The 21,981-nt window shown below is 33.9% G+C and overlaps 1 protein-coding gene across 1 annotated transcript in view; it reads left to right on the forward strand.

Annotated features, from left to right (window-relative positions):
• The first annotated feature begins 4,900 nt into the window (after window positions 1-4,900).
• Window positions 4,901-21,981, forward strand: part of LOC149479045 (uncharacterized) — a 63,663-nt gene continuing 46,582 nt past the window's right edge. Inside the window, exon 1 of the mRNA XM_089708843.1 lies at window positions 4,901-5,040. The gene's annotated coding sequence lies outside the window, so the exon portion shown is untranslated. The remainder of the gene's footprint in view (window positions 5,041-21,981) is intronic.

The raw sequence follows: 21,981 nt of genomic DNA on the forward strand, positions 1-21,981 counted from the left end.
TTACACAAAAAATACGACTGCGTCATCCTTTCGCGCTAGGTAAAGCAAACTAAGCGTGTTTGCTTTACGCGGCCCGCGTCGCCCGACCCCCGCCAGTTCCCCTCCGTTTCTCTGCACAAGTACATTCGTCGCACTACTGTAGGAAATAATGGTAATACTGTGATGTAAGTGTATGTTTAGCAGTTCTATAAAATATATTGATTGTATTTGCAGCCAAATAAAAAGTTTTCAGTAGCAATATGATCATTACTTTGGCTGACTGAACTTCAAATTTGCTTAAACAATTTTCTTAATGTGTACTTGTAAGTAAGCATTTTGTAAAACTTATAATAAACATGTATTATAATATGTGTGTGTGTTTTTTTTGTTATGTGATTTCTTATTAATACCTACTCGAAAAACTATTCGACTGAAAAGAAATGGGTTATTTTCACTTAACAGAGTAACAATATTTTTAATAATTTTCGATACGTTTATCTGTTTGCCTGGGGTGATGCTTTTATATTGAGTTTTAAACGACGGAAGAAATAATATCCTAACTTTTGTTATAAATGCTAAAGTAAACCCGTCTGTCTGTCTCTCTATTCTTCAGACATAAACCAATGAGCAGATTTGATGAAATTAAGGTACTTAAACTTAATTTCATAAAACAATATGTGTGCTTAAGAGTCCTTATCGATTTTAGAGTGATTTTTACTTGTTTCTGTAATTCTTTAGAAGCTCGTTTAACAAAACTAAATTAGTAACAATGTGTGATGATATCTTAAATTAAAGATTCATTCAATATCTAAAATACGTTCGAGACAATTTATTGATATTCATTGTCCAGTTTGTTTAATAGCCAATAACCTAAGGCGTGTTTCAATTTTTTCCATGCGGGACGTTCGTGTCTTTGTATTTTACACGGAATTTAATAGAAGAAGTTTTCTTATAAAATATACTACAGTAAAGACACTGAGACATCCTAAAATATGTTCGAGGCAATTTATGTACTTTTATTGAAAAATTCAAAGAACATCTAAGTTAAAATAGCCTTACTTTGATGAAATTTTATGCGTATATGGCGTCGAATTTCTAGTTCTTACAACAGAGTTAAAAAAAAATAAAAAATACACACTAAATGATAGGTTAATGCTTAAAAATTTGCAATAAAAAAAATACATATTACATATATGTTTTATGAAAGAAATGGAATAATTTAAAGTTCTCTAGAATTTTAGATTATATACGGGAGCGCAAACGTTGTTACGGCAGATCTATTTATTCGAATATTCTAGAGAATTTTAAATTATACCAACTTTCATATAACATAGTAGTTAGTTTTTTTAAACGAGCTCGTAAAGAATTAAAGAAACAAGTCAATATCACTCTTAAAATCGATACGGCCTCTTAAACATCATTCAAAATCCACCTAAATATTTAAAACTCAGGCTTGTCGACTGGCCACATTCAAATGTTTTTTTCGTATATGTATTATGCAATTGTTAGATCAGTCAGAATCGACATTGAAAATCGAGAATTTAACAATAATTCCAAAAGTTTTCAAACTTCGGTCAAGTGAATGGTACATTGGGACGACAATAAATCTCATTTTGCAACCTTGTCCGTCTTGTTCGAAAAAAACCTACAGGTTTTTTTCGAAGATTTTGTACTCACATGTATACTATACTTTCAAACAGGTAATACATACTATTATTTACACATACCTATATGTGTATATTCATTATCATTATGCCATATGAAAATATCGATGTAATGATAATGTAGATCAAAACTAGACTGCTTATAATTTTTATAAAATAAAATAAGAATAAAATAAAATAAAACTATGTTTATTTTCGTAAGTATTAACAGATACACACATTATAAAATTGACTTGGACAGCTTGGACTTGACGAATAGCCGTATTGGAAACTCCTGTAATAAGTTTTCATATAATTATATTCTAATCAACAAACAAATATTATAGTTACCTACATTTAATATTTTTTTAATTTAAAGTATCAAAACGGGTAAGTCCAGTTTACCAATAAAATCTTCAAAATTGAAAATTGTGGTGTGTTTTACCCTTCTTCATCGAATATTTTTCTTTACACATTATAAACAACACCTCTTGCTTCTGATCGCAGCGGCTTTTTCGACATTGTCAAAGAAGACAAATAATTTGACAACCAATTTGATAGTTGTCAAATAAGTTGCCACATGAAAATCTTTTATTTCTTAAATATAAATATGCCATCAGATTCTGGTAGACCTATAACCGCCTATTGCGTATTGCACAGGGCGTATTGCGTATTAACTCCCTATTGAAAATTAACGGTCGAATCCCATTCGAAATTCGGCCAAGTGCGTTCCGTTTCGGAACGCCACAGATAATAAAATAAAGATAATATAAGTGGTAACGCCACAAGGTGTTAAATTTTGACGAGGTCCCTCCATCACAAGATGTTATTGTACAATGTACCTACATACATTTGTGAATTCTTGAGTCTTGACCATCGTGGTAAATTTGACACAATTTATATTGTTTTTAACACAGTTTTTACCAACTTCTATGATAATGTTCTCAATTATATTTTATCCCAAAATGCGTATCATAAGGTTTTTTTTTTATATAATTTCCTACCTAGTGTATGAATACTTTTTCAAAACCAAAGACTAACATTTTTTTCAAAACTAAGTATAAAATTGAAATCAATAGTACCTAGGTATTATAAGTCGAAGTAGTGCTGAGCTGGCTGAGTGACTAGTGAGATCCCTCTAACGTCGGCACCAGGAGGGTAGAGCCGTAGAGCTTTCTTTTCGTTTTGCGACGACTTTGATGATGAATAATTCCACAAAATATCCACTAATCTGTTACTGCAAGTACCACATAACATAGTTGTTTCGTCGGTGGTTTATTATAATATTATTTTCTATTATTATGGTCAAATATATTTTGAACTTCACACTTAGAACATTATAGGTATAAATAATTTGGAAAATCCAAAAGTGCACGCCTCATAATTTTTTTTTAATAAATATTTATTAATTATTATTTTTGTTTATTTAATAACAATTAACCCACATCGAATCAGACCCTGAAAAATGAAAGGGTTCTATTCCTGAGCATACTCAAGCGTAAGAGAAAAAAAAAGACTCGATTAGTAAAGTGTTTCGGTCGCTATCGTGTTAACAAGAAAAAGGATCCGCACATACAGACACACGGACGTCCAAGACAGAACTTTTTTAAACTGTTTTTTAACTAGTTTAAATAACAAAAATGACATCAAAAATATCATGAACGTTAAAAATAGTGTTTTTTCTTAATATGTGTGTGTATGTATTATCTTACAAGTGCAATGTATGATACATAAAGACATTTTAAGTTTGAAAAATCAGATGTTTTGCGCGAAGTGACAGTAGTACCCACCTCAACGCTTCGCTTATGAGGCGTGCAATATAGCTACCTACATATGAATCGATAATTGGGCCCAATATATATTACTATACTCTATGATTGGGCTGTTGTGTATGAACGTCAGTCGTCATTACTCATAACAATGACTAATATACTCAAGTTATTAGTCCATGCTCATAACCAGAGTTCTGTGATCTGTGCTCATAACTCATAAGCATTTAAATAGTACCTACCACTTACCAGCTAGTTTATTACCTATATTTTTGAGAAATTATATTTTATTAAATAGTCAGCAATGGTAGTCAGTAGGTACGTAACTAATAATGTAACGTTTCCTTTTTCCTTATTGGTGTTTTTATGAAAATGCATTGACATATTTTTTTGAAAATTTGTGAACGTTTTTCAAGGGTAGTTATTTATAAAAAATCCGGTAGTCATATAGCCATCATATAGCCTCAAATGAAGATAATTAAGTAAGATGTAGGTAATTACGCTCATGTATTCTATAGATTTTATTACTTTCCGGAAAGAGCAAAAAAAAGGAAGTGTAAGAAATTAAAATATACCCATTGAAGAATTTTGAAAACATTAATTTTACATTACCTACATAATATATTTCCTTGGCATTTCCTCAGTTTTCCTAGAAGTAGACATAGCTTATGAGATGATGGCTAGATGGCGGTAAATATGCATTGTACATAGTTCTGCATACTTTTACCACGTTCTGGACCTAAATTATACATTCTAGAATCTAGAATAAAATTATTCTATTACCTATTTGATTTAGTTTTGAAATTTTTAACTATTTATTATTTAACTGTAAGTAATTGAATTTTATTTCGTTTATTTAAGTTTGTTTTCGGAAATAATTTATTAAAGAATACGACGAATGCTTTAGCGACAATCAGCGGTCCTTAAATTATGATAATATCAACAATATTCATTTGTTTGGCTAAGAAATAACAATCTTCTCGGTTATTCCAAAACTTTGATTGTTAATAGAAAGGAAGGTACCTACCTACTTAATAGTTCCCGTTTTTATCGGAAAACACTTTAGTAGTATTTTACTATAAACCACTATCTATCCTATGATCTATCCCTTTAACGGGATAACGTTCAATATTTTTCGCATTTTTACACAGGGAAAACCGAAAAAAAATTATTTGTTTTGGTTTTTCTCACCCGCTTTCGTCCCGGAGATGTTGAAGTAGGTACTGTAAACATTGCAAAACGATTCACCTGCATCTCAACGAGTCGTCCGGAAAACCGGCTGTCACAGTATATCGAAAACCGCAAACATTCACGCGGCACACCCAGCTTCTGCAGTCACTTCACTCACAGTTCACACCTGTATTTAGTTGATAAACAACCTCTTTGCCGCGCGCACGTGAAACACGCTTTCATATACGCGCCTTTACGACGTTCGAAAATTCGATTTTTAATCGTTGCATAAATACGCGCGTTGATTGGACGCGTCGTTCGATTTTTTTTGTGAATTATGTTTTGGATTCGGTGTAAAGTGACTGTTAGTAAATAGAACTTTTATACTTTGGAGCTTTTACAAGTTGAGAGAAGTAGTGAGTGTGAAAAGTGGACGCGGCCCGAAACGGGTCGAATCTCACTTCGCGTTTCCCTAACAGGTATGTTTTTAATTTAGTGTTTTAGATTTTTTATTTTAAAGTTACAAGACTGGATTGCACTAAGCCCTCGTCTGCTTTATTGAAGAAAATGACAATTGACAACGATCTAAATTCTAAACGTGACATTAATATTTACAGGGGAATTTAAACAATACACAGAAATACCTAGACGTTTGATTCTGGATTAGGAATAGGTACATAATGCGAATACATAATAAATATTGCGTCAAAAATATAAATAATTATCAAATTCTAGAAAAATATTTTTAGATTATTATCAACTAATTCTATGTGCCATTCCATAGCAATTAGAGGCAATTTATAATGCGTTACTTAATTCGAAATGGCGAATATTAATGCGTTTTAAATGCGGTCAATGAGAATGTTATCAGTTCGTCATATTTGCAGTAGGTAGGTATCTAATAATTATTGTATTAATGGCCTTGTCAACTTGTCAGTTTGAGTGGTGTTCGACACTTGGATCGACATATTATTGAGAGTTTAATAGGTTTATACCTACCATTGATGAATTGAACTTTTCATTCATATGTACAGCTATTATTGCACGCCTCATAAGCGAAGCGTTGAGGTGGGTACTACTGTCACTTCGCGCAAAACTTCTGATTTTTCAAACTTAAAATGTCTTTATGTATCATACATTGCACTTGTAAGTTAATACATACACACACATATTAAGAAAAAACACTATTTTTAACGTTCATGATATTTTTGATGTCATTTTTGTTATTTAAACTAGTTAAAAAACAGTTTAAAAAAGTTCTGTCTTGGACGTCCGTGTGTCTGTATGTGCGGATCCTTTTTCTTGTTAACACGATAGCGACCGAAATACTTTACTAATCGAGTCTTTTTTTTTCTCTTACGCTTGAGTATGCTCAGGAATAGAACCCTTTCATTTTTCAGGGTCTGATTCGATGTGGTTTAATTGTTATTAAATAAACAAAAATAATAATTAATAAATATTTATTAAAAAAAATTATGAGGCGTGCACTTTTGGATTTTCCAAATTTTTTTGGACAATGCTGCCAGCTTTTTTAAGACTAGTAATTTACACCTGCGAATTCGTTCGCGTTAAATAAGAATATGGCAACTTAACCACAGGAAACAGATTTGTTATTTTCGAAAATTGGCTATTCCAGAGAAAAAAAAACGAAAATATTTCTTCATAATAATATTATCTAAATCTTGCCTAATTTAAAAAAGAATCATTTAAAAAGCTTACATTCCAGATTGTGGATCCAGATATTATTAGAAACACAGAACGTCGCAAGAAAATATTTAGAGAAAGGCATTTGCTTACTTTGATAAACGTTGATCCAACTGCTTCTATTAAAAAACACATTTTTTCGTTCAGAAAGGAAAGCAGAGGTGTTTTGTTTAGCCACAAGATGACTTTTTCCACGATATAGGTACCTAGTAACTACAGATATAATGAGAAAAACTACTGACATTTTAATTTCTATGTTTAAGCATTTTTCATTTCATAGGAAGTGTTATTTAATGCAATGTCTATCTATTACCTAGTTATATATCTTGATATCTTTTCAATTAGAAAGTTTTAAAAATATTTCAAGTGATTTTTCTCCACGAGCCCTAACGCAAATGAAGTTGACAACCTTAGGTATTGCACTTAGCCACAGACTTAGCGCCATGCATGGATTGGTGAATCGATATAGAGCGCTTCGTACATTTTAATTTGTATTTATTGCTATCATGTTGTTTTCAACAAACTTCAAAAATAGGAGGTTCAAAATTCAGCTGGATTTTTTTGGGTTTGTTACCTCAGAACTTTCGACTGGGTAAATCGATTTTTATGATTATTTTTGTTTTGAAAACTGTTCCCTTTTTTTTTTTTTTTTTTTTTTTTTTATGAGAGAGGAGGCAACAGAGCAGACGCGACGCCTGATGGTAAGCGTTCAGCGTCGCCCATAAGCACCCACAACGCCAGGGACATTGGAAGTGTGTTGCCGGCCTTTTAGGAAAGAATACGCTCTCTTCTTAAAGGTCCCCAGATTGTAACCATTCGGGAATACCGTACTAGGAAGCTGGTTCCATAAGACGGTTGTGCGCGGAAAGAAGCTTCGTTTAAAGCGCACAGTTGTCGACCGCCAGCAGTCAAGGTGGTGAGGGTGGTATTTCTGTTTATGGCGGGCTGTGCGGTAATGGAACTCAGCGGTGGGTAATGTTCCAAACAATTCCTCAGAGCACTCCCCATAGTAAATGCGGTAGAGAACGCATAAGGAAGCGATATCTCTTCGCAATGCCAGAGTATCAAGCCGATCGGTGAGACTCGGTTCGCCAACGAGTCGTACAGCTCTCCTTTGAATGCGGTCAAATGGAAGGAGGTATTGTTGGGGTGCCCCGGCCCAGAGATGGGAACAGTATTCCATGTGCGGCCTGACTTGCGCCTTATAAAGATTGAGGCGATGGCGCGACGTGAAATACTGTCCCGCTCTACAGAGCACACCAAGTTTCTGAGAAGCCAACTTGGCTTTGCCTTCCAAATGACAGGAAAACTGCACGTTACTCGAGATTTCGAGACCGAGAATACCAATACTAGCTGTGGCTGATAGAGGAGTGCCCTGAAAAATAGGGGTTACATCGAAGGGAAGCTTTTTAGCGGTAAACGCGCAAACCTGTGTCTTCTTCGGGTTGAATTCGACTAAGTTTAGTCGACCCCAATTAGAAACTTCGTCTAAAGAAGCCTCAATTTCAGACACGAGGTTGTTCCGGTACTCAATGACGCAATCCTGAGAGACATTGCTACGGCCGGTGTAAACTGCATCACCAGTGCTGTCGTCTGCATAACAATGAATGCTGCTGTTGAGCAGCATATCATTGATATGCAGAAGGAACAGAGTGGGAGACAGAACGCAACCTTGTGGGACACCAGCATTCACAGGCTTAGGGTCGGAGCAAGAACCGTCGATAACGACACTCATGCTACGCTCTGTGAGAAAACTGGCTACCCACTGGCAAAGTCTCTCGGGAAGCCCATAGCATGGAAGTTTTGCTAAGAGCGCTTTGTGCCAAACCCGATCAAAGGCTTTCGCTATGTCCAAACTGACCGCCAAGCCTTCACCTTTGCTCTCAATCGCTGCAGCCCATCTGTGAGTTAAATATAAAAGAAGATCACCAGCTGATCGACCGCGACGGAAACCGTACTGTCGGTCACTAATCAGCTGGTGATCCTCCAGATATTTCAGTAGTTGGCGATTAATAAGGGATTCCATTATCTTGGAGAGCAAGGAGGTGATTGCTATAGGTCGATAATTGGACGGATCAGAGCGATCGCCTTTTTTCGGGATTGGGTGCACTAACGCTGTCTTCCATGAGTTCGGGACAACGCCTGTGGAGTAGGAGTACCGGAAGAGTCGCGTGAGGACCGGTGCTAGCTCAGGTGCACACATCTTCAGCACAATTGGAGGAATACTGTCGGGGCCACTCGACTTGTGGACATCTAGGGCAAAAAGTGCTTTCCGCACAGCGCTCTGGGTAAACCGGATGTCCGGCATAGAGCCCTCATACTGCGGGATGGTAGGTGGCGAGTTTCCCATGTCATCCAAAGTCGAGTTTGCGGCGAAAAGGGAGCCAAGAAGATCGGCCTTCTCCTTTGCCGTGTGGGCCAACAAGTCATTCTCCATGCGCAGAGATGGTAGTGCAGGCTTGCAGAAGTTTCCTTGCACAGCTTTGGCGAGTGCCCAAAAGGCGCGCGTTCCCGAAGGAAGTCGGGCAAGTTTCTCGCCAAGCTTAGCAATATGCTCTGACTTTGCTTTTGCAATTGCTCTTTTGAAGGACCTAGAGGCCGAGTTTAGTTCTCTCTTAAGTGTATGGGCGTTTGGATCACTAGACACGAGTGCATTAGCCCAGGCCTGGTAACAGTCTTGTTTTCGGCGTGATGCCGTTTTACAAGAGAGACCAAACCAGGGTTGGGACTTGCCACCAATGGGTACAACAGAGTTCGGAATAAAAAGTTCCATGCCCTGAAGTATCACATCGGCAACAGAGTCTGCGCAGGTGCTAGGATCGTCTGCCGAGAAGCAAGCACGGCCCCAGGGATAGGACGAAAAGAATGTACGCATCTCATCCCAATCTGCTGACTTGTAGTGCCAAACGCGTCGACGGCCAACACGCTCCGGCCGTGAAGAGCGCAAGATTGGCACTACACTCCGCACTAGGCAGTGGTCCGATGAGCCTAAAGGGGCATCAACATGGACCTGATAGCCATCCGGGTGAGATGTCAACAGTAGGTCCAACAGGGAAGGCGTATGATCCTCAACATCAGGGATTCGCGTTGGCGATTGTACCATTTGAGTAAGACCATAAGCAAGAGCAAAGTCGAAAACAGATTTACCCGCGTGGTCAGTTGTTCGAGACTTAAGCCATTCTGAGTGATGGGCGTTGAAATCCCCAAGGACTACAATTTCAGCGCAGGGTATCTGATTGAGCATAGTATCTGCCGCCGATTGTATATGCTCGATGAGTCGGTCGGTTTCCTCATTACCGCTATGGGATCTGTATAGGCACGCATAGACGCGAGGGTGGTCGTCGCAGTCTACACGCAACCAAATGATAGAAAGATCCCTACCTTCAAGATAGCTGAGGCGTCGAAAGCAGATATCATTCCGGATAAAGGCGCATACACCAGCGCGGGGTAAAAAGTTGTGCTCCAGATTGTAGCCTGGGTAACTGAGATAAGCTGTATTAGAGGGGGATGATATCTGCGTTTCGGTTAAAAAGAGCAAGGCCGGCTTCGCCGTCTCAAGGTGGTAGTGGACGGCATTGATGTTTGAGTGTAAGCCCCTGATGTTGCAAAAGTTGACGCAGAGCGTAGAAGGGCGTGCACAGGACTTGTTGCTCTTATTGCCTCGTGCTTGAGTATTGAGCGGGATTTTGCCCTCCCCAGAATACACAGGGCAGCCTGAACAAAAGTGCTCAGGGAGGGATTCTCCAGCACCTTGCGTGTTGGTACCCTCCTGGGGTAATAAATCTTTTAATTCCGCTGCCATGATTTTAAAGGGAAAAGGGGGGGGGGAAGTGGGCCTCCGGAATGTCTCACTCACCTATGTGAAACGCTCAACGCTTTACGCCGGTTTTTGTGAGATAGTGGTATCGCGCCGGACGGACTACAGAATAGAACTGTTCCCTTTGGATGGTTCCTGTTAACTTTTGTATAGTTCTGACATTCGAAAGCCGTTTAGTTTTATTGTTCAAAAAAAATAATTATTTTATTTGATTTTATGTTAGGTAGTGTTAGAAATTATATTTCCTGGGAGGACATGGTCAAACTAAAATCCCCAAATGGATGATTTCCAAAAGGAGATAATAAAATATGTATAAATCCATCTATAATAGTTAATAAAGATGGTTTTTCAGCTTATATCATATCGCTATGAAATGTCTAAGTAAACGGCTAGTTCAAGAAAGTTTATGTGATGAACTGAAAAAAATCTTGTTTCTTACGATGGTTTCTAAACAAATTTTTGTCGCAATAACCATATTATATAATTTTATTAGCAAATAGCAACTATATATTTTATTCGAACATCTTCAATCTGCCATGTATGTTGTAATTCCACGGGTAATAAAAAAACTGTCTTTATGTTGTTTATGGTTTTAATTTTATTATCTTTGTTACACGAATAACTTCTATCAACTTTCTTACGTAGGTATAGCATTACGTTTTAACGTAGATACAATAGTTATACTTTTCTCCGATATTTTTAATGATTTCATATTACTATACTTAACTTTGAAAATATTATATTGTTAGTAAGTAATCCCAAAATAAATCAACAGGCCATCCCCAATGTTGAACTCACTTTTGAATTAAAACACAAACATAAATACCTATTACCACAGAAAAATATGTATTCAAACTGTGATTCAAAAGGTATTATTCTGCAACCTTGTACATATACTTAGAGGAAAATTACGTATTATAAAAATTTATCACTACCCACTAAAACTTCTTTACATCCCGCAACCTTGGTTTGTAAATTGTACCTATAGGTATCAAAAGAAAATTTCGTGTGCCGAAAGTTGATCAGCAGTACGGGAAAATGCCGGTATAAAAACTTTTGAACTCCCCCTTAGGGATATGCGTGCCGATGCACGGCTCCCCTTGATTACATGCATATATGCACATAGCAGTATTGACACGTGGTGAAACGCGTTTAGTTTCAAAGAAGCTACTTTAAACATGTTTTTATATCGTTGTCGTCACGCATCGGTCAAACTGAAAGTCAATTTGCGCCTGCTTGTGAATTCGTAACTCACGATATCAAGCCACGAACGGTCTATGTATAGCAAATTATATAAAACTACGAGTATGATTATATTGTAGTGTATCATGTTATGTGTATTTTTCTGTGGTATTTTCTATTTAAATGGCTTCTATTTTATAGCATAATGACAAATTAGTAAGTGCGTTCGGGTAGTCATTATTATTGTTTCTTGTGTAATAGGCGAAATATATACAACAATCAAATTATTGTGTTTTGCCAAAGCCATATATATCTGTAAATGAAGCTATTGTTCTAGTACATACTTATGTTATTTTTTTCCTATAACGAAGAAAAAATATCTTCTATTGCAATAAAAGTTTTTAACCAGTCCCCTGAAAATTTGTATACAAATAAATAACGGATATCTCAGGAACTACCGGTCTGATTTGAAAAATTCTTTAGGTGTTAGATACATAGCCCATTTATCGAGGAAGGCTATAAGGCTACCCGCTACATATTATCAAGATCAACCGGAGCGCAGCAATGCGGGTAAAACCGCTGGGCTTTTTTTTTAAGTATCTACTTAAAAAAACACACACAAAACAAGCTGAATCCCTAATTTTTTTTGTTTCTTGTATTTGATGTAACACTTACAATCCATATTTAAGAATAAAAACAAGGAATTGAAAAAATGATTAATCGTTTCCACATACAAAGCTTTATCACCTATAATTATACATAAGTTAACATGTGTTTAGTTAATCAACATCGAAAAGATGATGTAATTATTTTCGTTAATATGAACGTAGCGTAGCAGATAAATTACAGATATACAGAACTCATAATGTACAGTATCTGTGGTAATTTTTAACCGACTATTTAGTAAATAGCATATTATCTAAATAATAGCTAGTATTTAATTTACTATATTTAATTAATGAATATCAAATCCAACGATCAAATCTTTACTATTTTTTAAATTTTCAGTTTTTGAAGTCGGGTTTATTTAAAGTAACGTACCTAGTCAAGAACAGACTAACATTGACTAGGTAACAACTAACACAACAATTTTTAACTTTGTATCTAACTATCATTACCTGGAATAAAAGAGACCTTTTATTTATTTTCAACTATTTTTATTTGGAACTACCTAAGTTCTTGTGTTTTATTGAAATCATGATTTCTGATCTTTAATATGAAATCGAAATTGAATATACAGGATGTAATCGTTAAGTGTGCACAGGCGATTTTTCCGTAAGTATTTGAGATTACAAAAAACTTTAAACTGATATCGAAAGTACTTAACCTAATGAGTAAAATGGCGGTAATAAATTTTTAAAAATAAATCGAGAAATATAAAAAAAAATATCTTTAAACCCTCCCATACATTAAGTATGAAATATGAATATCCCATATACATTTAATATGAAAGATTTTAGCTTCCTTTTTCTTTTTGGTTTTCTGCTTTAATTACTTCGCAAATTTGAAGTGGCATTTTCCACGCTTTTTCCGCACATTTTCACGCATTTTCCGGATATTTTCCGGGGATTTTCCGAGCATTTCCCTGGCATTTTCCGGGGATTTTCCACGCATTTCCCAGATATTTTCCGGACATTTCTCAGGCATTTTCCGGGGATTTCCAGGCATTTTCCAGATATACCCGGAAAATGCGTGAAAATGTACGGAAAATGCGTGGAAATGCCTGGAAAATCCCCGGTGAATGCCTGGGAAATGTCCGGGAAATGTCCGGAAAATTCTCGGAAAATATCCGGAAAATGCGTGAAAATGTCCGTAAAAACGTGGAAAATGTCACTTCAAATTTGCGAAGTAATTAAGCAGAAAACCAAAAAAAGATAAAGAAAGCTAAAATCTTTCATATTAAATGTATATGGGATATTCATATTTCATACTTAATGTATGGGAGGGTTTAAAGATAAAGTTTTTGATATTTCTCGATTTATTTTTAAAAATTTACTACCGCCATTTTACTCATTAGGTTAAGTACTTTCGATATCAGTTTAAAGTTTTTTGTTATCTGTAATACTTACGGAAAAATCGCCTGTGCACACTTAACGATTACACCCTGTATATAAATACATGTCATAATTATTATCTACCGAATAGCGTTACCAAGTGTGATTTGAATAGCATAATATTATGTCCTTGAATACAAATTATAAAAAAATATCTATACATATTCATTTGAGATTTACATCAAGTATAACCTAGGCTCCTCATACAAGTATTGTTATTAACGCAATTATTGTAATTTTTCGTAAAAAATGCAAAATTTATTCTTCTCTTTTTTGTTGAAAAATTGTACACACATAGGTACTAGCCATCAGGCGAGATCGCCCTCAAATGCCTGAGCAGACGTCAGTAAAAAAAATAAAAAAACAAAAAAAAAATTTGTTCCTCAAAAATTATCCACACAAAAATTATTATGTATAAGAGAAATAGGTAAAAAATCATCTCGGTTGAAACGTGAAAGTGTTGACCTCACGAAACCGGCTCTCGGCTGATGTAGCTTCAATACAGAACCGATAATAATTTGCGTATTTGCGAAACTCGAAATGTTATTAATGTTTTACTGTTATCCGTTTAGTTTTTGGACAAATTTTGGTATTTTAATGTTGGTATAACCCGCACTTGGCCAGCGTGGTGGATTATGGCCTGTACCCTCACAGGAGGCCCGTGTCCCAGCAGTGGGAACGTATATGGGCTGATGATGATGATGAATGTTGGTATACTTGTAACTGTTTAATAATATTAGGCTTATGATATCAATAGAATTAGAATAAAATATTGTTAACACGTGTAAATGGAGTACCCACAGACATTACATGTCTGTGGGAGTACCGACCTTATACCTATGATAGCGTGCTGTATAATATATTTAAAAAAATTTATAAACAGATAGGAACATAATATATAAAATAAACGAAATAAAAAAGTTGTTTATTAATTTATTTCCTGTATAGGTATTATGTTTTTTTAATGGTCATAATTTTACCAAAATATAGTACCTTAATATAATTTCTTTATTTTAATTATGATAAAACATTTAAAAAATAAATACATACACGGAAAAATATCCTAAAGAACTAAGTATATGAAGATTTTCCGCAATCTGCATTTATAATTTTGAACTTATAATCATAACATTATTGAGGATGTCGTGTTGAATTATGTACGTAGTTTTTTTCAGAAATATAAAAAAATCAATTATTACACTACGGTGACAAAAAATAAACGCTAAATGGTTATATGAGACTAATAATTCAGATTAATTCGTTATGTATCTAACGGTAATTATTAAGCATTTCAGATATGAAACTTTATTTTAAATAATAAGTAATATCGGAGTTTCATTTAATGTTATAAGTACCTCTCTTTTCCTTTTCTTTTTTTCCTTATGAGGCGAATTTCCAAGTCGTTTCTTAGTTGGTACAGTATTATAAAAGGAAACATGAAAAATTTCAAGTTTTTAATTCCAGTAACTAGTATTACCTATATAGGCTGTGTGTTTATATGTCAGTCAGTCATTAATTCACTTTTCCTTTCTATAAATATAGAAAAGTATAGCTTGTGTTAAATATACAATGAAAAAAAAAATGGAATGAACAACCTCCGTTGTTTTGACATCGAAGGACGAAAGACCGAAAAGTAAGCAGAAAAAATGTGTGCGTGTACTAGTGTACACACGTAAGAAGTGAAACTTCTTTATAACTTTATTTTTTTTAAATAATTTACTATATGCAACTTTACAGAAACACATCGAATCACGCGTGGTAGGGATAAGAAAAAGATGGCGCGTAACGAAAAAATGTTACACTAAATTTTTTTCCAACCCCGATAAAGAAGTTTCACTTCAATAAGCAAATAAGGCAAAAACAAGATTTTGAACGAATTCACCATATTATTCATTGAACCATTATTAGCCTTCTTTCTCTTTATTATTTCTACAAATAAAAATGCTAATTCCGTCCTTGTCTTTAGCCACGACACCTTAAAAGTACTGGGAAATACCGATTGTCTATATTAGCGATTATTGTTTTCCCTATATCATTCAAGGATACTCAAGAAAATTAAATTTGTATGCAACTGTGCATCCATTGAATATCAATGACAAATATATTCGCATTATAAATACTCAGTAAGGCAATGAATATTTAATATGGCAAAACAAAATAGATTATAAATACAGTTTTAGTTTTTTATCGGGTTCAAAATCCATTTTTCACACCTGTATTTTTCCTCTAGTATACCAAAGACAAAAAATTGTATACTAATTTAAGTACTTAAGTATTTCTATGAGCAAATAATAACATTTTCTGGCACGTGTGTGCGATATTTGCCCAATATTGAAATAACAAACCCAAAACATAAAATTAACATAAGAATAAAGCTATTTAACGTGTTTATTATACTTATTTTAATGTTAATATTGGACCTTCGTTTCGGAGCATGTAAATGAATCGTTGAAATAGTTCGGAGGTCATCTAAGGTTGTTTTACGTGTACCAGAATGATGGAAGCTGAACAAGTTTTACAATATTAGTATAACTAGCTGTGACCTGCGGTTTTACCCGCAGTGCACCACTCCTGTTGGTCTTAGCGTGATGATATACAGCCTATAGCCTTCCTCGATAAATGGGCTATCTAACACGGAAATAATTTTTCAAATCGGACCAGTAGTTCCTGAGATTAGCGCGTTCAAACAAACAAACAAACAAACTCTTCAGCTTTATAATACATAGGTATTAGTAAAGATATGACATTCTGTAAGGTTCTGACTTCACAGTTTATTTGAATAGTAAGCGATTAATGAGTGATTAATGAGAACAAGCTAAATACATAATATTAAGATTCAAATAAATATTATACCCCGGGTGTCCCGCTTTCGGTATACTAAGCGCGAAGGGACTTGTAGTTTTGCATACACTGATCACATAAAAAATACTTAAATAACAAAATTACGCGAAAAATTTTTTGCTAAATTTTTCCTTAAAATCCATGTATTCGTCTCTAGCTTCGCGCAGCCGGCATATACCGCTTCGCTAATGTGAGTATTTTGTCTATGAAAACATAATCTTAAACGATAGCTCACATGCGGGTGGCAAAGTTGGGCGGTTTGCTTGTTGGGGGTGTACACATGGAATTTTAAGAATTCCTCTATTTAAAAAAAAAAAATGCGTCTGGAATTTTATAATTATTTTTTACGTACTCAGCGTAAGCAAAACTACAAGTCCCTTTGCGCTTAGTATACCGAAAGTGGGACACCCGTATAACTGGGGCTTATTTGTGTTGAGTATAAGTGTACATACTCGTTTTTTTTTGAACGAAACATTTAACGAAATAATTTTCTCATTTACCTACTGATAATAGACATCCTTTAGCTTGTCAGTAATTTGGATAATTGTCACCAGGTTCCATTATTAAAACAATACTCAATTTAGGTACGAATAGTTTTATAAAATTTTAAGTTTATAGAAGAAATGATTAGGGATAAATAAGATAGAGTAATACAGCTTTTGGGTCATATTACATTTCAGAATTATTCAATATCTAGATTCTAGAATAAAGGTCAAAATATAATGAGCCGGTGGTATAGTACCACAAGTACCATATTTAATTAAATATTTCTAGTAAAAACTCCTCCGAGGCTCATTAAGTGCGTTTTTAACGTTATTTTATTTACCAACCGTTTTGTCTCACCTTGACATTTACGTATCTGCGATGGGCGGGAATCCTCTTTTAATTTGAACGTCTATTTGTATTTTTTGTCAACAATAAAATTATTTAAATAGGAGGCTCGGTGTTTAACATATTTATGTCGATATGTCTGATAATAAACATATTTTAAATACACATATTATGTTTCCTAAGTGATCTCTGATATTTTGCTTTTTAATAAAATGACCAACTTGTAACGGATACAATCGTATTAAATAGGTATTATAGATAAGCTTAATAAATTATATTTTGTGTTTACTTCATAATATGAAATTATTAGCATTATAGGATACAGAATAACTGGAATTAATCCATGTTTTTGATATGAATTTTCTGCTCCGTATATTCCCACGAGATTTTTCGCCAAATTAGTTTTCCATACCTACGTTAAAAATTAAATAATTCAATCGGGGTGGTACTTGCAAAATGCTATCTATACATGACTGACATCGATTCCAAAAGCCGACCAAATTGCTCAACTGTTTACTTATTCGGACGACGCGCAAACACAGGTTTAGCAATTTAGATAAATCAACATGTTTAATTAAATATTGCGAAATTCTTCTGTGACAAATTTCACATTATTGGGATTTTAGTTTGGTTTTTGGTAATACAGGTCGAGCGGTCGATGGCGCCGGAAAGACCGTAGATAATAATTATGTATGGTGTGGTATGGCCGTGGGACGTTGATATATTCTACATTCTATTTAATAATTATTAATAATATTAGATGAAACCAATTATTATCTTTATTTATATTTATATTACATCCAATTATTAACATTGTCTCTATCTACATTTATTAAATTCTATATTCCACGGTGAAAGTGCCTCAAATGAATATTATAATTATTATAATGCTTACAAATTCATAAGAATCATAATAAATATTTTTTTTTACTCAAACTAAAGCATAATATTATATTTTTGTGTAATATAAAAAAAAAGATTAATCATTCTTTACGTACACATACATCGTATAAAAAAACAAAATGATCATCACGTAATAATTTAATAATTTTGACACAAAAGTCAGGGTCGCCAATGCGCGGATCGAATCATAATTTTTTCTTTTTATTGACGTGATAACGTTTTTAAAATCGTTTTAGTCGGGTGACATGTTCAGAAACTTGTGTCACACCAAAACCTCACGAGCGCGATCGCAGGTATAACGAGAGAGAGACGGACCGATCTCCCGTCTCATCTCGAGCGCTGCCACCAAATCGTAAACCTACTTTACAAACAACCAATTTTTTTTTTTTAAATTGTAGGTATTCCTAAAATACGCTTCAAATAAATTGTTTATAAGTTCCGCTGCCAACAGCATTTGTCGTGATAAGGCAGTATTTATTAGTCCACCAGAAGTTTGAAGGTTCGATATCACTTTGGAAGCACCTTTTAAACTATGTACAAATCGTTTTCAACACGGAAGGGTGTATTTTCAAACCATGCGATACTCATTTATAACCTGACTATGATCTTATTTTTTTTATGTCGCACAAAATGCATTTTTCTTTACAACACGCTAATTTTCACCTATATGTTTTGTAACCACCGACTCTCTGGACTCAACACTCCTGGACATTTTGAGCCAATTTAAACGGACAGATTCAATTCAAACTTTGTCCACTTGTCAAAGATCGGTAACGATACGAAAATTGTTTTAAAATTATATTTTGTTACTACCACAGTTACTACTAAGCATGACTGGGCGTATGTATATATGTATTGTAAGTAAATTGGATAAACATAATACATATAAACTTTGTAAAATAGGTTAAAACGCTAACTAGATTAATTCTTTCAAATCACATTATAATAAAATCCCAAGAGCGCCTAGCGACACACATAGCATGAATTAATTTCGAATTTAATCTTATTTTATGTATATATTTCTAATTAAACGCAATAGGATATTACATATCATAGAAATCTAAATAACAATTTAGATTTCTATGTTACATATAATATAATGACAGGTATTATATGACGGAATTATGTTGGTCATTTCGTAGCATACGGGTTAAAATATTTCGGATACCAAAAAAATTGTCGGTTTATATCACATCATTAATTTAAGTTACTCGTTTCGAGCGTATCTCCTATTTCGGAGGTCCGGAGGTCCGTTAATAAGTGAAATGAAGGGCCTTAAGGACGTTTAAGATTCCACGCTCACTAAAGTCAACGACATGCATATAAATTATAATTCTATGCTATAACAGCATAATGCGAGTATTATTAATTGAGGAAAATCGCAGTTAATTCGAAAATGCGAATTTCAATTTTATTAATATACGTATAGATTGCAATTTGGATTAAGTGGCCAATTTCGTAGTAAAGATCTTAATTACGGCCGGTTTACTCTGCAATATAATATATTTCTAGAGATGGTAAGAGTATCGTATATGCTGTCGCTTTCTCTTGGTTTTTGATAGTAATCTCACAAATTTTACATGTTTACGGTATTAAATTAAATTGGAATTAGACTTCGCGTATAGTGAAAGGGTATTTCACTATACAAATATATTTTGTTGTTTAATATTTTAAATTTATTTACACAAATAATTATGATACTGCGTTAAAAAGTATTCAAAATTTAATGTAGAGTTTTAGTAATGGTTTATTTGTATAATATTTAATCAACTAATTGTTTACATTATATTGTTTTAATATCTTAACGTAGGCACGGAATAATAACTAGTAGCTAGACATAGGTAACGTTTTTATCATCGTTTTAAAAAATCTCAACCTCCAAATGAAAACATAAATTTAAAGGTTGTCTAGTTAACTGAACTAAAATTCAGAGTACTTAATTTAAATAAATAAATAAATAAATAAAGCTACCTAATGTTATTTGTAAAAACATATTGATTTCTATATAGAATTGCAATGTACACAATAAAGCTAACAATTCGCTAACGGTTATAATTATTATCAGTTATGTATAAATGCTATGGCAAGGTCGTGTGTAGGCGACGGTAAATAATCCAAACTCGACTGGAGAATTCTAACAGGCTAAATAGATTGTATGGTGCATTTAATTTATTGGCCATTTAATATAACTCACTTGAGTAAGCTTTTAAAATAATTAAAATCATTGTTTCGTTGATATTTTTGTTATAAGGTACCTTTGCAATTTGCTGATCTTACCTACCGGTGTTTCAATGACCTATCTTATTTGGTTTTCGTACTAAGTATATAATATTTGTAGATACATACTTACTTTTCAGTAATTAATTATTTAACAATTCATATTAATATATTTTCACTTAATTGGACCTTAATTGGACTTAGGGCCGATTTTTCAATGCTTGGATAAAACTTATTCGTCGAATAATGCATAAAACTACCATTTTAAAAACGTATTCTAATTGCCCGTATTTGACAGTTTACGTGACATTTTAATATTATCGTGTAGGTAATACTTTATTGGACGGATAAGTTTTATCCAAGCATTGAAAAATCGGCCCTTAGTACATTTAGTTTGAATTAAAATTAAAGCGAAATATACTGTCTACGAGGTAGGTAAATAAAACCAGTAATTTTTATATCACAATTATTTTTTATTGTTATTTTAGAAACATCATTTAATACAAAGTTTGAATTCAATCTGTTCGTTTAAAGTGGGTCAAAATCGAGTCTAAAAGAGTCGGTTACATATAAAAGATACAGGTGAAGCTAATAAAGGCGTGTTAATATTTAAATGTTCTCCCTTCATATTTAGTTAGTAACTAGCTTCCGCCCACGACTTTGTACGTGCATCCCCGTTTTTCCCCGTTCCCGCAAGAATTTCGGGAAATCCTTTCTTAGCGGATGCCTACGTCCTAACATCTACCTGCATGCCAAATTTCAGCCCGATACGTCCAGTGGTTTGGGCTGTGCGTTGATAGATCACTATATCCTATATCAGTCACCTTTGAGTTTTATATATATAGACATTGTTTGACTAAACGTTCGCTATTGGTGCGCTATCACACTCTCTCAAACTTCAGACAGAAGAACACAAGAACTGTATTCACTATGAACTTGTCCTACATAACAAAATTTATCCTAAAAAGATAAAAGTGCGTATGCATGGTCTGTGGCTTTACCGTGACAAATTTCGAGAACAATCCATGATGTGGGTAACGGTGCATGCGTTTAATGGTAAGTCTAGATTTTCGCTCCAATTTTCATCGGGAGTTATTAGGGTTGCCTGGTGATTAATTTTTCTTTGCCGCCGTAATCGGAGTAGTTTTCTGTTGTGATTTAGTTTCCCCTTTGCAGTTTGCTTATTGTTAAATAGGACACATTAATAATTGATCGACTTTATTGAACAGAATTAAATGCAGATGAATTAATACCTAGTAATATTTTCAAGAAGTACATATATGTATTAAAAATATGAAAATTATATATTTTCATTACCTACCTATTACAAATGTATTGGAAATTTTGCGAAAAATCAACACCTGTTTATAGAATTAAAAATCTTACTTTGCAATTTTTGTTATTTTTGCTCGATTGCTTGATTTTGCATTTAAAAAGTATTCGATTATCATAAAAAAAAAAACAACTTGAAAAAGCCTAATTTCCACGGTCATGAGAAAGGTTATTTTTAAAACGCTTTAATTTGGCTTAATGTGTAATATCATGTTTTAAGACATGTTTACATTATACATGTAATAAATATATTAATTGCTAACGTACATACTAATCGTAATTATTTCATACGAGTATGTGACAAACTCGTTTTTGTTGAAGGTTAATAGGCAGTTTTTATTTATAATTATTTCATGTTTTGGTGTTTAAGATTTGGGTTAATGTGGTATATAATAATATAACAGTATGAATCGCGAACCTTATATTTAGTCTGTTAAAATATTTATTTTATTGGTTTTTAATTGGAAAGGAGAATGGGCAAATTGGGCCTGAAACTTGGGCTAAGACCAATACACACAAAATATTGTTTTTGTGATAGA

Source organism: Colias philodice, chromosome 21, assembly GCF_061535455.1.
Source record: "Colias philodice isolate Cphi_HAF_F1 chromosome 21, ilColPhil1 Martin Lab GWU primary, whole genome shotgun sequence".
NCBI lineage: Eukaryota > Metazoa > Arthropoda > Insecta > Lepidoptera > Pieridae > Colias > Colias philodice.